Source organism: Haemaphysalis longicornis, unplaced genomic scaffold, assembly GCF_048455015.1.
Source record: "Haemaphysalis longicornis isolate Haplotype H1 unplaced genomic scaffold, Haemaphysalis longicornis Haplotype H1 scaffold_5, whole genome shotgun sequence".
Classification (NCBI taxonomy): domain Eukaryota; kingdom Metazoa; phylum Arthropoda; class Arachnida; order Ixodida; family Ixodidae; genus Haemaphysalis; species Haemaphysalis longicornis.
In genome coordinates this window covers 37,305,292-37,317,828 of record NW_027526385.1, presented here as the reverse complement: position 1 = coordinate 37,317,828, position 12,537 = coordinate 37,305,292, and the positions used below count along the sequence as shown (strand labels likewise).

At 47.1% G+C, this 12,537-nt stretch overlaps 1 protein-coding gene across 2 annotated transcripts in view; it reads right to left on the bottom strand.

The window, feature by feature from the left end:
* The window catches only part of LOC144138056 (neuronal-specific septin-3-like), a 78,345-nt gene that overhangs the window by 41,253 nt on the left and 24,555 nt on the right, over positions 1-12,537 (bottom strand). The window contains exon 1 of one of the 2 annotated variants that reach the window (XM_077670132.1): positions 8,518-9,096. The exons of the other annotated variant lie outside the window; for it this stretch is intronic. The gene's annotated coding sequence lies outside the window, so the exon portion shown is untranslated. Of the gene's footprint in view, positions 1-8,517; positions 9,097-12,537 lie in introns of those variants that run through there. 2 annotated transcript variants of the gene reach the window in all.

The window sequence follows — 12,537 nt, the reverse complement described above, 5'->3', positions numbered from 1 at the left end:
TTCAGTTGGTGTGCTTGCGGGCGACAGCTATATACGTCAGACCTTGGTAGCGGAGTGAATACGAACTTGTTGAGCCTAAAAAAAAGTTGCATGGGGTACGTCCCTAGGCACATTCTTGTGAAAACGCGGAACCGTTAATTTTAGCTGGGCTGTTATTTCGGAGGGGATTCCCCTCTCGTAACGCCGCGGCTGCAGGAATGCGATGAGAAGAATCGGTGGCCAAGAAAAAAGCGCACGACGAGTAGTTGTAAGTCCGAGATTCCTTCGTCTTGCAGTGTTTTACACCAAAATATTTTACGCCAGTAAGGTCTTAGAACGCTCCTTTATTTATTTTTTATTTTTTTTTTCAATTCCAATGGACGTTGGTACTAAAATCGTCATCAAGCGCTGACGACGTATTGAACATCACGCGTTCAATATCACCGCTAAATCATCCGCTAAAAGTTGGTGTGCCAAGCCCTCGAACTAACCTCTATCTTAACTCGTTTGTTCTGATCACCAACTTACAGTGGAATCACCTTCCAGCATCCATCGTGTCCATCGGTTACGCTGAACGCTTCTGTCCGCAGTCGCCAATCATTTTTATAACTGCCCTGCTGTTTTTTTTTTTTTAATTTCTTGTTTGTTATTGTATCCCTCCTCTCGGTAACGCATCACGGCCCTGAAAGGAAATGAATGAAATGAGATTAAACGAAACATAAGTATGATGATGATGACGACGATGATTATCTGCTCCACAATTTTATCGGCTTCAAGGTTCCGATTTCGGACATCAAGGCCAGATCCGAGGCGGTAACCAAAGAGGTCGCGAAGGCGCGATCTCTTTTGATATCTGGGCCGTACGCTGGCAGTTCAGTCGGACGCAAGCGTTGGGCGTCCATGCAGCGCGAGGGGACGATGCGTAGCGTTGATAAAGGCCACATGTCTCGAATGTCCCCTTCACCACGCGTGCCAACACTTCACGGCGCGAAAAGCGGCGCGTTCATTTCGTCCCCATAGAATATGGCGGACACCCCCGGAAATCGAACCAGTGGCGCATTCTCAGTTCTGTCCATTTCATGTCTTTTTTCAAAGCGTTCGTTTCGAGCGAGCCCTGATTGGCGAGCCCTGACTGCGTCACGACCACTGGACGTGACGCAGTACAACCAAAGCGGGGAGTTGTTTTCGGTGCACGTCATTGGCCCAAGGGCTCACAGATTCAGCGACCTCACCACTGAAATGGGCGCGAAATGGGTATTTTTGAAACGCACAGAATTGCGTCAAAGAGTAAATTCCTTTGTGTTCAAAGCATGCAGCCAAACGGCACGCAATGTCATAGCATGTCCGTGCTACTGGATCATTCTCTACACGCGTATACGACCCTACATGTAGTACACGGGCGCAAACACTATTATTAGTCACGGAAAGCCTCGGGCTGGTGCGACATCGCGCGACTATGCTATGACGTCAGAGGGCGGGCATTTCGGAACGGGACGTATGTGTAGAAGACGCGACTGTACCGATGCGACGCAGACCTGCCATTTGAGTTGGTGCAAGCAGTGGGCGACGAAGTGACGTCACCCAGCCCGAGTTGGAAACGCGTAATAAGAGTTGGAATGTACGGGAATAAGGACAGAGTGGCACGAATGCATACGTCAGGCTACACCACAGCGATTTTACGATCGTCTGCGTTTGCAATTTCCGCAAGTTCACGATGCTGTGCAAAAGAAATCCAGTTTTAGAACGTTTCCAATGATTATGTTGCTGCTTGCTGCTTTTAAAACCGTGTGTTGGTACACGCTGTACAATCCGTTCCCCCACCGCAATAAAACAACAAAAAAAATGGGTCGCATCCCGCCCTGCAAAAGTGGATGCCCAGCAAAGCTGTTGTAAACCAACATACAAATAATGATTGAGGAGGGTACGAAATGTTTCTCGTCGTTTCGGCGGGCTTGTCGCTTGCGCACGGCTAGTGTCACTAGATAGGGGCACAGAGTATGGATACTCTTTTATTTTATTGCTCCATGCCGCCGCCGTGATCATTGGTCAGTTCGCATTACGTGACATTTGTTTACAGTGCGACGGTTCATGGGCGCCGCCATTTTGGGTCTATTCGATTCAGCCTGCACCTCTTGAACCAGTTCACAGCGGTGCAAAGCGGGTTCCGCCATCGGCGGAACCAGACCTGCACATTTTTCGTCTGCTTCTGCACCTCCTCGGCAGGGAGTGCAGGCAAAGCCATGAACCCGTCCTGCACCCGTCGGCACCACCGGTAAATCGAACGGCGCGGTTCAGGTGCCGCGAGCTGCAACGCTGAAACGAAAGCGAAGTGCGGCACCGCCTGAACTGGTTCACGCGGTGCAGGTGAAACGAATAGACCCTTTGTTTACGCGCTTTAGTCGGTCAACTGTGGTAGGCTTAGCTCGTCCTCACTGCTCCGTGGCTGCGCGCGGCTGACGTCGTTCCGAATGCGAATCAAAGATAACGCGTGCAATAGCATGTCAGCAGAAGTGTGCCCACAGTTGCCGTTTTGTTGCATCTTCGGTAGTGCTGTTACCAAACGACCCGGACGAAGTTAACGGCGAGGCTGAGACCCCCAAAATGGCCGCCGTAGTTGACTTGCGTACCTCAGTGGCGGCACTCTAATACCTCATCTACTGACACTACGCTCGGCTTCTCTGGCGGCAAATACTGGGTCCTTCCTAGCCTGACGCATGCGCTCGGTGTCTTGGGCAGGAACTGCTCTATTTAGTGACACTAGCCCTGCCTAGCCTTCAAAGATAATCTGCAAACATAATCTTTAGCAGGAATACATGGTGTTGGAGGGGGGAATAAGGCACCATTGTTCACAGGCACCTTATCTATAATGCGGTTTATATGCTTGTTTTGTGGTTTCCTTAAACGAATTCTAAGTTCTATGCTGTATGCCTCATTCACCTGACGCATGCGCTCGACGTCTTAGGCCTTGGCGCCGCGTTTCTGCCCACGAAGATGAAGCCGTTCGGGAGCAGAGGTATACAGCTTTGCTTTAAAAAGCAGTTTTTTTTTTTAGTCCAGCAATCCATTTGCCAACGTCGACGTTTCAGGCAATCATTGTGTTTTGTTATTCTTCCATCACCGCGGTAATTTCGGGTTTGCTCAACGCCGGGAGCGCTCTTTCGTGATGCCAACGTTTTCTTTTCTTTTTCTCCTTTTTTTCTCCCGACGGAAGAACATTAAGGCCAAAATTCGATAACAAAAATATGAACCTCCCCTCCACGCCTACTTCCCCGCTAGCTCCCAAATTGCTACCTAAAAAAAGTGACAAGAAAGAAAAACAGGGAAGAGAAAACTCGAAGCAGATGATTTCGAACGGCGTGTTGCAGACGACGCCAGCGACGCAGAAAAAAGGTGCGCGTTCGCAGACGACACGCTTTTTTCTACCTAGTTATCGGGAGCAGGACGTATTTCGGGACGTCCCTGATGCTGAGGTCGAAGCCCAGTGTTGCCGCTTCAGCGCAGTGTGCCCGTTGGCGCCCGACACGACAGCGGCAACCACCCTCCCCCGCTGCTTTCACCTTCAACCAACGGTTCGTCGCTCGCTCAGGGAATGACGTCACCCCCCGAGGACCCCGCGCGCCAGCGGCGGGGTGCGATGACGAATAGCGGCTCTCCCGCAACACACCTCGCCCGGAATAAAGGCAGAAACGAAACAAGAACACTAAAAAAACGAGGCAGCTAGACAAAGCAAACACCGGTGAGCGCACAGGAGCGAACGTGCCTACTCCCCTCCCGATCGACACGACCGGTACACACGCCAGAGCAAAGCCCCCGACCCGCTGGAAAGAGTCGTCTGCTAGGGTATGGCGCAGACGAACAATGTAATACGCGCGTCGTCTGCGGACGAATGGTAATGCGCCGAGAATTGAATTGACAAAGAACGCCCTCGCGGAGTTTGGTAGAAATAGGAGCTGTATTGATCCCTAGCTTTTTGGGAATAGGGTATTCTCTGAGCGCGAGAATTTATTCACCTGAGTACACATAAACGATACAAGGTTGACGGTATTGTGACTTAAACGAATCTTCGTTGCGGCGTCTCTACTGTGTAGTTGAAACTGACAACAACCTATGGCTTACTCTGTGTGGTTTTTCAGACAAGCGACAAAGTGTTGCCTGAATAAATGTGGAAGAAAGAAAAACGAGGTGTTTGTTTAGAGAAGGAATCGATCTCGTCGGCCTACGGACCTGTGGGTTACAACGTTGACAATGCCGGCTGCTCGCAAGTTTCTCTCGACGAAATTAAATATAATTCTGTCATCGGAAGCTCAATCCTCCAATGCTCGTTGTGAGTCTCGCTTTAGACAGAACTCCGACAGCGGAAAACAAAAAAATAAATAAAAAAACATTTGCAGATAACGCACGTTTGAATGAAGTATGTGTTTCTCAAAAACGTCAAACGCTATTTTTTTTTTCATTCATTAAGATCTCACTTTCCATAATAATTGTGTAGAAGCAAGAAACACTCACAAGACTCGATAAGTATTCAAACTTAGCTGCCAAACTTGGCTAAATGTGTTTAATATGTGAATTTTGGCTTTTGTAAGATCATTTTTAGATTTTGGTATGTTTTTTTTTTTTGTGTGTGTGTGTAGGGAAGGGGCAGCGTTTCACTATACCCTATGCAAATCTTGTGTGCCCGGGAACAGCTCTCAGGTATCAAAACGAGACTGGAAGTATTTCAAAAGAAAAAATAAGTAGGAGTGCGTGTCTGTGTGTGTGAGTGTGGTCGAGTGTGAGTCAGTGTGCGCGCGAATGACTAGCTACTAGAAAGAGTGACCGCTCTGTTTGACCAAGTCCCTCAATTCAGAGATGCTTAATTCGCTTTCCCCAAACAACTCAGCCTGACTGAAAGTCAAGCCAAGTAATTTAAGTATACTTTCCTTTTCTTTTCAAACAAGCGCGGCACTCAGCGGGCGAGTTCTAAACAGGACGTGCTTGGCGGAAATGACGAACCGGAAATGGCCTTCCGCTTCCTCGTGATTCCGGCCTCTGTACCGAGTCTTGCACCGCAAGAAGTTCCTCGAACCATCGCTTGCGAGGCGTTCCGAGAAGGCTGAGTCAGTTCGCGGAATGAGTCAGGAAGGTGTAAACAGAAACAATAACTCCTCACAATGAAACGTATCGCACTCTGCATTAGTGAATTATACGGTGATACGTTTTGTTTTCGTAACTTATGCGTGCCACTATTCTACCCATAGCGGCCAAAATGTGCAGAAGTTTGTGCGTTGAGGTTCACATTTTTTGTCGCGTTCGCGTTTCTGTATACTTGGTGTGTTGATATGCCGCAGTGCACCCAAGGGCGCAGATACCGTATTTATTCGATTATAAGGCGGTCACGATTAAGACGAGGGTGGAGTTTGGAGAGTAAAAAAATCGTCACACACACACACACACACACACACACACACACACACACATATATATATATATATATATATATATATATATATATATATATATATATATATATATATATATATATAACAAAACTTCGAACAAGGTAGAAACCACGGTTGTTGCCAACGTTTCAGCAAAGAGACTTCCCTTCGTCAGGGCAAGTCTCTTTGCTGAAACGTTGGCAACAATTGTGGTTTCTACCTTGTTCGAAGTTTTCTTTCCTTGTGTTCTCTACCATCTATATATATATATATATATATATATATATATATAGTGAGTTGCGAATTATAAGGCGAGGTGTGACTTTCAGACTACGGATTTTTGGGGGAAAACCTCCCTTATATTCGAATAAATACGGTACGCGCTGCGCGGAAGGCTCTGGCTTCACCGATGCGCGACTGTACTAGACTCTCGAACGCGTCCGTTTTTCCTTCTTTCCAAACTTATCTGCCGTATTCCGGGTAAAAACGATACTTAAATTAGAGGCCCCAAGTCTCGCTAATCGCCCAATATAGTCACAAATTTCGATTAAAAATATTTCGCCGCTGCTGCAAATGTTGCATTATTCCCATTTATTATCCACCATTAAATATCAGTGATCTGCAGTGGGCGTAGATAGGCTGTTGATGATGAAAGATGATAGAGCCTTGTTAGCCTGGTTGACTCAGTCTCTTTTAGTGCAAGGTGTAACGAGGGCAATGAGTTATCGTGCTGTGTACGCACCACAATATCATTTTATCCCGGGAAATAATGCGAACAGGAACTGAATAAATGTCCTATATATAACTGTAATACGGCCTGTGTTATCTGCTGGCCGAATGTATGATCTTATCGAATTCGATACGGTTCAACAATATCTGCAACAGCAACGTTAGCAGTCCGTTACAAATTCGTTGACGCTACTTGTGTCGCAGGAGAGACCCACCCGGTTGGATACGGACAAATTAAGCGAGAGAGAGAGAGAGAGAGAGAGAGTAAGCATTATTGAGGATTAAGTTTAGCCTAAAATGTTTCGTGCGTAGCAAATCTTCATTAAAACTTCGCGAGCTTCCTGTTGGTGTATTATTTCCTCCTCGTGCGTGAGATTTTGTTTACTCAATTCTTTGTATTACACTTTCGCAACTCGTTTAAATGCGCGGTCGTAAGGATTGACAAAGTTCGAAAGTATAGGGTAGGAAAAGTGTAGACAGTTGAAGTCATAGTGTTTCACAGACACGGTGTCACAGTCACAGTCCCAGAGTTTAAGTCACAGAACAACTACGTTGTCACGCGTCGGCGATGAGCTCGGGACACCAGAAGTTAGTAAATTACAGGATTAAAGGGGCCAAATTACTCCCTTTCTCCCACGAGGGAGTAATTTGCACTGCGGCAGGACTTTTACCCCAATGGAGTCATCAGGGAGCAGTGCATGTTTGTATACTCATGACTAAAATAGGGCGTGTGTATAAATTTGTGGGAAGGAACAACTGATATATTCAGAGGCAGTTTCTAAGCCAATTTTACGAGTGTTTGACCACTGTTGGCAATGTCTTGAACGTGACCCGGCTATTTCAGCCATAAAAATAATTATCGACAGGCCTCTCACAATGATTGATTTCGCTAAAGATGAGACAGAACGAACGGAGATCAAGAATGAAGGCCCGTTCACACTTGCGACGAAAGCGAGCGAAAGCGACACGAATTTTGTCGCATTGCCGCGCAGCGACAAAAATTGGTCCCGACCATTCGACAAAAACGACCATCGCGCGACAAAGCGACGGAGTTCCCGTCGCTTTCGTCGCATGTGAACAGGCCTTGAGAGCAAACTTTTACGCCTCTGTCTGCATCACTCCGTCCCATCTGACTTCTTGAAACGAATGTAGGTTAGCTCGAGTAAAAATTACGCATTCTCGCTCCATCACCAAACGGCTTGAAGGTGACGTTAACTGACCCCAAATAGCGTGACAAAGAGCGTGAACATCGACCCCATTCAAGTTGCAGCCGAGTCGGCCGCGAGTAGCCTTCGCATTTCGACCAAACGGGTTTGTCAACCTCAAATGTATACTGCCGGGGCGAGGTATATACAACGCATACGTGATGGCACGCCGCGGGTTCACCCCGAACCGGCGTGGCTGGAAAAGGAATGCACCGTTTTTCTTTTTTCCTTGTCTCGGCTCAGTCCTCGGAGTTTATTTATTTCTGCCGCACTCTTTTCTTTCTGCTCTAAGTCAGATATACGGTGGCGTTCCGTCCGCAGATCTCAGCGATAAAGCTGAACCTCCCCCCGCTGAAACTGTATTCCTCGTAGAACGGCGATTACAATTCTCCAACTCTAGCCAGTTCCCCCCGCAGCTCAGTAGGAGAAAATGGAGATAGAGAAAAGAAATATGCACGGCCTGTAGTTTTCGAGCTCCAAGAAGTTACTTTGTTCCGCTTAAAAAGACAAAGGTCCCGAAACACGACTTACTCTGAACAAAAAGACGGTCGTTTCTTATTCGCTGTGTGGCCGCCCAGCAAGATATGAATGAAAGTAAATATGATAAAATACTACTTTTTTTCCCCTGTTAGTCATTTGTAAATTATTTTTCGTACGGCGGAAAGCTTTGGCAACGGGTATAGAGTCATATCTTCACAGCGAACCATGTGAAAAATACTTTTCTTGTAAGCGCACTGCACCGTAATAGCGGAATAATAATAATAATAATAATAATAATAATAATAATAATAATAATAATAATAATAATAATAATAATAATAATAATGTTTTTGTGCTGACGTTTTTCAGTTAGGAGCACGGAGCAGCCACGAACGTTCCTATCAATGGACGACCTTCTGTAGTATGAGTGACGTCACGTCGAAATGCCGCCCCGCTATTTTCCGCCGACCAGCTCGCACAGTCGCACTAGTCGCACCCGCAACAACGCAGCTGATCTTCTACGCCGCGCGTCAAATTAACCTGGTTCGGGGGAAAAAGCTTCGTATTTCGACGTCCGGTCGTGATTCATCGGCTATCACTACCGCGGCGGTTATTAGCGGATCGATAACTCCGGAAAGCGAGATGTCAACACAGCTGCCATACAGCTGTGCTTGAGGAGAGAACACACAAGAAATGCGCGAACTCACCACCGTTGAAACGTTGATCAGCGAGGCTCGGTTGACCTTTCGCGGAGTTCAGACGACAGCAGTTTCGCAGAAATCAAAACAAGGCGCCGAAAACCTCGGATAGGCGCATCGGAGGACAGGGGAGATGGGGGTCCGGCGTTGCTTGGTGGCGAGTCCGTCCGGACGCAGCGGAGACAGCGATGATCGAGCGCTCGACGCTTTCCTAACCGCGTAGAGCTCGACAACGACACCGACACAATAACGCCACTCGAAACCGCGCACAATTCCCCCGCACTGTCCTCTGTAGTAGCAGACGAGGGTTCGAGTGTTTGGCAGACGACGAAACGGCTTGCTTGGCGCAGACGACGGGTCACTCGCTGGAGGGATGGTGCGACGAGCAGACGAAAGGAAAGGCTAGAGGGCCCGCAGACGATACGCTACAAAACAGCGGCGAGAATCGGTTGTCGAGCGAGGGAGCGTTGCGGGGAAAGCGAACACCGCTGATCCGACGGCGGGGAAGGAAAGAGAGGATAGAAATGAGCCGAATGAACGGCGTTGTGTGCCGACAGCCGCGCGTCGATCTCTCCCGCAGGAGCGACGCTCCGCAGCCGCTGCTCCGGCTTAGTTCTCACCATCGCCACAGCAGTGCGGCTTGGCGCTGCACGCCGGGCTTGCGCGTGACGTCACAATCGTGGATGGATGAAGCAACGCGCGCCGTAGTTCGTCGTGCTGCCGCTAAACGAAAATGCTTCGCGCTGCGTGCCATCTTGATTCGCCAACCGGGTTGTATGTTTTCTGAGGAATTAGCCACAATTGTGGATTTATAGATAGAAGTTAAAAATTCAGTTGGGCTCAACTGCTGTTCCACTTTTTCAACAATTTGCCCGATCCAGCCATGCCGTTCTCGTACCCGCTGTATTCACCATCAAAGCTGAGCGTGGTGTGATATGCGCCACGATTAGTTCGATATATCCAATAGTTCGATATAGCCGAACCCGCCTATAACGAGTTTATTGTTACGAGTTCGCAATACCCAGGAATCCCCTTGCCATCCCCGCATGCAGAAACGATCAAAATAAAGTATGTCATTACCATACACAAAACAATCGATTTATTGCAAATAATTAAGCTACTTTCCGCCTTAACGCCATAACTGCCCACTTCCAAAAAAAAAAAGCGGTGATTTTTGTTTTCCCTTTCGTTTTGGCAGCGTCAACTAGCACAGTATTCTTTACACGAGACATTGTTTGCACCAGTTCGAGTCCGTGTCCTTCAATAGAAATATTGGCGGAGGACATCGACTGCCGAAAGTACATCATTAAGCGTCGGACGGCTTTCAATCGCGAAATCCTCTGCCTCCTCGGTGCTTTTCATCAGCATTACGACGCTGCTGCTGACGGTGCCCGCGTCCGAGGGGCTTGCAGTGACGGCCAACGTTACTAGAATAAGTTTATTCTAGTAACGTTGGTGACGGCAACGTCGCCGTCGACACCCAGGAAATCTTCGAAGGACACTCCTTTCAGCACAGCGTAGGGAAGGTTACTGCCGTCTTGGTCCGGACTCACTGACTGGGCGGGTTCCGTCGTGAGTTCCGAGCGTCGGAAACAGTTACGGAAAGTGTCGGGCGTCATTTCACTCCATACAAGACGCGATGTCTCAGTCCCGGCCTTTGCTCAGTGGTCGCGGCCAATCAACATCTCAATCTCTGAGACCAAGCATTTTGGCGGCCATTCTAGGCACGCCGAGTTCGATATATCAGATGTGAAGTTCGTTATAAGGAATATGTTTCGCGTGTACTTCCGTAACTGATTTATTTTTGTTCGATATATAGCATAATTCGCTCTATCCGGGTCCGTTATAGTCGGGTTTGACTGTACAGTCAAACCCAGTTATAGCGAACTCTAATATGCGCCGCGATTAGTTCGATATATCCAATAGTTCGATGTAGCCGAACCCGTCTATAAGGAATTTTTTTGTTACGAGTTCGCAATACACGGACCCCCGCTGCCAACCTCACATAGAGAAACGAACACGTAAAGTATGCCATTGCCTTACACAAAACAATCCATTTATTGCATGCAATAAAGCTACGTTCCGCCTTAACTGCCTAGCAAAAGAGCGGTGATTTTTGTTTTCACTTGCTTTTTGCGGAGACATCGGTAGCACCACTTCAAGTCCATCTCCTTCAATATCGAAGCAATATTGGCTGACTGCATGGGCTCCGTCGTGAATCTCGTGCGTCGGAAACAGTTACGGAAGGTGTCGGCCGTCACGTCGCTTCATGCGAGTCTCAACAGCTCAATTGGCGCTCCGAAACCCCACGTATTTCGGTGACAATTGTAGGCACGCCGAGTTCGATATATCCGACGTGAACTTCGTTCGTTACAAGGAATATGTTTAGCATGCATTTTTGTAACGGATTTGGTTTTGTTCGATATATAGCGTAATTCGCTCTATCCGGGTTCGTTATAATCGGGTTTGACTGTAGGTGTGAAGAACTGTTAAGGACTGTGTGGTGTCTAAATACTGGAAATATTCTGTTTTACCAATTCCATCCAAGTTAAAGAAGCCTAGGGCATGATTCGTGATCTACAATTAAAACAGCGGGGTATGCGGGAGAATTCTAAAGCATCAGCGAGAGTGTATAGCTGCGGTGTCGCCGCAGCTAAATAAGAGGCACAAAAAAATACTGCTCAGAAAGCTTCTATGGGAATTCCGAATACGTAATGAATAAGGTGAACAGTTGGTAATCAAGTGTGATGGTACGCTTCAATGCAAAGATTGGAGACAAGCTGGTAGGAAAAAGTGGTGTGAGAAATTTTGGAATAGGTAGTCTGAATAGCCGAGGCGGCGGCACTGAGTGAGTTTGCGGATATAACGAATACCCGGGTATAACGAATACCTTCTTCAGCAAACGGAAGAACGCGAAGTAAGCATCGAAAAGCTCCAAATGTGAAACAAGAAATGAACTTGACTTCTGCCGAGTGGCCATCTAGGTACTGCTCAGGACGAGGAGGCGTTATCAGTGATTACGAGGTGCTGGTGAGCAGAATTAAGCTGGACCGAAGAAACAAAAGCACAAAAAAATGTAGAAAGAAAAAAAAACAAACTTTTGTCTGTATACCCGACAAGGCGCAGGAGTTGATGACAGAGCTTTAGATAAAATTTAGAACAAGACAGGATAGTCGCATCGAATGCAAACCTAATTACGATAATCTCGAATCATCAGTAGCCGTAGGTCCAAGATATAGGCTGGGCAGGGAACCAGGAAAGTCCTTTACGAAACGAATTACCTAGTAGAAAAGCAGGGGAATATGAAACTCTCAACCACGCAAAAGAATTGACGTATAGTTGTAAAAATAAGAGGTAGAGTCATTCGTTCCAACAGTATGGCAAGCACTGAGGAAACATTAAAGGAAGGCGATAGTTTAGCAGCAACGAACACAAATATTGTTATTTAAAAAAACATACTGCGTACACTCTAGGAAGAAAGGGGCAACGTAACAAACATGATTTAGATATAGTAGCCTAAAGATTCTTTGCTTACTTGAACAATGAATCAAATAATCTTTCCGAAACCGCTGGTCCGTCGTCTACTAACCCTTTTTTTCGCTGTTACCCTTTAAACCCTTACACCTAGCAATGCGACTACAGTCGAATCCACTTATAACGATTCCGTTTATAACAATATATCGGATATAACGATGAACAGCTATGGCAGCGTCAACCTTTGTATTCTTTCTATGGTAAAATAAACCGCTTATTACAATGCTCCAGTGCCACGATATCGGATATAACGATTGAATCCGGTTATATTGTGCACCAAAAGTGCAACAGTGATGACTCTAACGACGCGGTTGCGCATCCTACTCACGTAGTGTCTTCGTAGGAGGCCCAATGCGTGGCGCAGTCCCTCGGGGACTTTGTTTCAGCCAAGGACATTTACCTCAGCTAGGTGAAGCACCTGTAGATGCTCTTGGAAAAGATTTGCGCTAGCTTCACACGCGGCAAACAAAGGTGACCGACTGTGGCTTCTTTTTC